Source organism: Rhinichthys klamathensis, unplaced genomic scaffold, assembly GCF_029890125.1.
Source record: "Rhinichthys klamathensis goyatoka isolate OS25496 unplaced genomic scaffold, OSU_Roscu_1.1 h1tg000244l_1, whole genome shotgun sequence".
NCBI classification, from domain to species: Eukaryota; Metazoa; Chordata; class Actinopteri; order Cypriniformes; family Leuciscidae; genus Rhinichthys; species Rhinichthys klamathensis.
The window spans coordinates 1,559,644-1,563,609 of NW_026606766.1; the positions used below are offsets into that span (position 1 = coordinate 1,559,644).

At 35.8% G+C, this 3,966-nt stretch overlaps 1 long non-coding RNA gene across 1 annotated transcript; it reads left to right on the plus strand.

Annotated features, from left to right (window-relative positions):
- The first annotated feature begins 1,810 nt into the window (after nt 1–1,810).
- LOC130100592 (uncharacterized) lies at nt 1,811–3,364 on the plus strand. Its single transcript, XR_008808894.1, has 3 exons — nt 1,811–1,908; nt 2,853–3,005; nt 3,324–3,364. It is a non-coding gene; the product is annotated as an uncharacterized LOC130100592 (long non-coding RNA).
- Nucleotides 3,365–3,966: the final 602 nt, after the last annotated feature.

Consider the following 3,966-nt stretch of genomic DNA (forward strand, 5'->3'; position numbering starts at 1 on the left):
AAGAACGACATCAACTGTATTTTAGTGATTTGAAAGATACACGCGCACCGCTGGACATATGTTGGTGGTTGCTAGGAAACGGTTCAACCAGGGGGACATCACAAGGTAAGACGATGGGAAATAAATTATAATGCTAGTAGCGCTAAAATATTATTATTTTTACCGTTTTGTGTATCTTTTTCAATTTCTACAGCTTACTGCACGGAAAAAGTTGAACCCTCTGGGCTTCTTCGGTCAAAAATGACCGAAAACTGTTACGTTTTGAAATGTTTAATTTTTTTGCTTCATCGGAGGGGGATGAAACTTGGTGACTTTTGCTGTAGATTAGGCCTACCTATGTATGTGAACACACAAAATAATCAAGGAGATGATTCGGATATGTTAAAGGGTCGTAAAAAATAGTCACACTTAACGTTAGCTTCCTCCCGCTCAAAAAGACCGACCATAGGAAATGAATGGGAAATACGAAAAAAATAGGAAAACTCAGAGAAACTTTTGGTGGTACAAACTACAGATCAGCCACTGTGCAGAAAAAAAGTGTACAGCTTTATCAAATACTGAGTAACAAAAATCTTTGCATTGTGATCCCTTTCTAACCAAATGTTATTGTTTGATTGTAATCATAATGCAAAACCTGATAGCAATTATCTAAAAAAAAAAAACACATTATTTTTAAAAAGTCTTTTAGAATATCTAAATATATATCTAAATAGAAAAAAACGAATAAGAGAAATCATGTCTAAAACAACAATAGGAATCAAAAAGCCTTTCTATTTATATAGGCAGCCTCGAGGCGTTACAGGACATTTCACACTTTTATATATTTTTAAAGCCACTGGATGGCGCTCTGCTCACTTGATTTTTTTTTTTTGCCTGCACTCTATTTTGATGTGAAATGTTGCATTTATTGATTTTTTTTATTATATATATATATATAATAAAAAAAAAATATTATATTAATTCTAATGGAAAAATTAAATAGCTAATAAAAATATATAATTAATATAAAGTATCATAAAAATCTTTAAAAATTCTAAATAATAATAAAAAAAATATTATCGAACAAGAATATATTTGATTGGTTTTCCTGGGGGAAAAAGATTAAATTTTAAGGCTTATTTTTTTACCAGGAGGAAGCTAAGTGTAACTTCTTATCTATCTATCTATCTATCTATCTATCTATCTATCTATCTATCTATCTATCTATCTATCTATCTATCTATCTATCTATCTATCTATCTATCTATCTATCTATCTATCTGTCTAACGTTATCTATCTTTCTGTATGTCTGTCTGTTTGTCTGTCTGTCTGTATTGACAAGCCAGTTCTGATTTTGTGTAATAAAATACATCTTCTCTTTTGAGGACTTTTGAATCTGTGATCCACAGTCAGCAAACATGTCTAAAACAGCCGAGAAGAAAGGAGAAGTGGATAAACTGTGGCGAGAGCTGAAGGATTTACACAAACACAAAGAGTCCATCGAAACCATGTCTAAAGCATATGAGTCTCTGGATCTCAAGAATAAACAGAGTGAAAAAGAGATTGACGCACATAAAAAGCAGATTCAGGAGTTGCAGGTCAGACAAAATTAGTTTTTTTTTCTGACTACTTTGGACAAGCACTTTCCTTCCAATTGTGATATTTCATAATTTTGATGATTTAATTGAAATATAAACTGTACAAAACTTTTGCAGGAGGCCATCACAGCTCAGCGCTGTCAGCTGAGCTCTAGTCAAAGCGAAGGAACAAATCAGCAGCTTCGTTCAGACCGTGACAAGCTCGCCCAGGAACTTCAACATCGCAGAGTCCAGCTCGCTGCGGACCGAACCACTCGGAGAAAGCAGCTCACTAAACTTACCATTCAAAGCAACAATGCTGCTAAAAAACTACAGGAGACAAACGCTTTGGTACATTTATTACACCCACATTTAATGTATACGCTAATTTTTTTTAATATTTTTTTTTTTATACAATTTTCCAAATAAGTGCTTTATGCCTTCAAGTAATAGTTATATTTAGTTGATCTTGCAACAACATTTCTGCCCAAAATCATTGCCCTAACAACTATTCGTACCTCTAAACCTAACCCTAACCCTAACCATAACTTCTCAAATCAGAGGGAAATGACAGGGGAATAAGAATGATGTTCCCAGACAGCAACATAGTGTCTGCCCAGATCCGGGCCACATCTGGTACTTGTGGGTTTAACTCGTACCGGATTTGGGCCAGGTCTGGGCCGACACTATGTTGCTGTCTGGGGTAGAAACCCCTAACCATTGTTATAAGCCTAAACTGGACATTAACTGTAAGCCTAGCCCTTGAATCTGATTGGTTGATTGGAATGTTGTTCCAGGATCAACAAGGATGTTGGAACTTGGTGAGATGCAATTTGGGATTGCTTTATACAGTATTTTCACCCTCTGGCCAATTACTTTAATGACCAACATTTGAAATCTATTATATTTATATATGTTTTACATGCTGAAAATGAGAATCATGGACATATCAGAAACATCATAATTTCATGCTACATGCAAAACCATATCAGAACACAGAATGCCCTTTAATGATACATTTACATTTAAGCATTTTATGCATAATAAAACATACAACTTTATTTAGTTTAGATACATCTTTATTAGTTAATATCTCAGTCAAGCTGAAACAGGAGAAACTGTGTCTTGTATCATTAGTAGACCAGGAATTTTTTATTTTTTTATTTTCTGGCAACAGGGATGCGTTTTGTATATTTTTTGGAAGTAGAGATTATGTCATTCTGGAACTAAGTGAATTCATTTTAGCAATACTCTCAGCAACATCCAGTCAGTCGCCCACTCTGTCTCTTCCATAGGGGGAAAGGTTGATGCGTCGCTCTGAGCTGTGCAGAAAGATGGAGACGGAGCACGAGAAGGTTCTGCCCTTCTACAAATCATCATTGAGTGAAGAAGAGCTGAGTCAGGAGAAAGCCAATGCCATGAAGTCGACGAATGAGAAACTCCCTCAGGTTTATTCAAATCACACTCCATCACAATCCCACAAACCACTGTAAACTTGCTTTTAAATCTGCCATCATTTTCACATGGAGTGGCCGCTTTTTACAATCCAGTTAATTCCAGATCTTTATTTTCTCAATGGATATCCTGTTTCACTCCGATATATGTCGATTTGGGGGAAGTAATTTCAGATATTTCATGCAGATTCATTACTTTAATTTGATGTGTACTAGCATTTCTTTTGCATTATTCTAGTCATCTGTTAAATTCAGTATATCATTTGTGTTGTCTTTTGACTTTTCTCCCCTTGTCCTATCCTCTGTCCACAGCTAATACATGACTATTCTCCTCTTGGGAAGTTTTGGCAACGTTTCAACAAGGTTCAGCTTGACATTTTGTGTCTGAAGCGAGAGAAAGGGCTTCTGTTACAGGAGAACGAACAACTGAAGATCAATCTGCAGCAGCACATGGATGAACTTTCGGTCTCTGGTGAGAGTTTTCAACAACAAAAGCTTCCGGTGGCGTCTTCTTCAACTCTACAGACCCCCGCTGCCACTGAGAGACGCGCTCAAAAGCGCCATGTGCTAAAAAAAAAGCGCTAAGCAGCGAATATTGTGCAGAAACAGCTTGTGAAAACGTGTGTTTTTTGGAAGCAATTAAAATGTTTTATGCCTCTGGCATGCAGTCGGTGAATCTGTTTAATGCAATGATCTCAGTATATTTTTTTATTAAATTTAGGATTTTAGGACACTTCCTCAAATCCCACAGCCTTTTCTTACGACTTTATATTAACTGGTGCAATTATGTAAATGTGTTGACCGATGCTGTTTCATCACCTCAAGATGTCGCCAAATCATTGAAGATTGTCCTTTATACATCTGGAAAACAGGTCGATGCATTTTAGAATGAAAGGTGAAGTTGAAAATAGACTACATTTTGAATTATTTGAAGACATTTTGCATCTTGTCATTT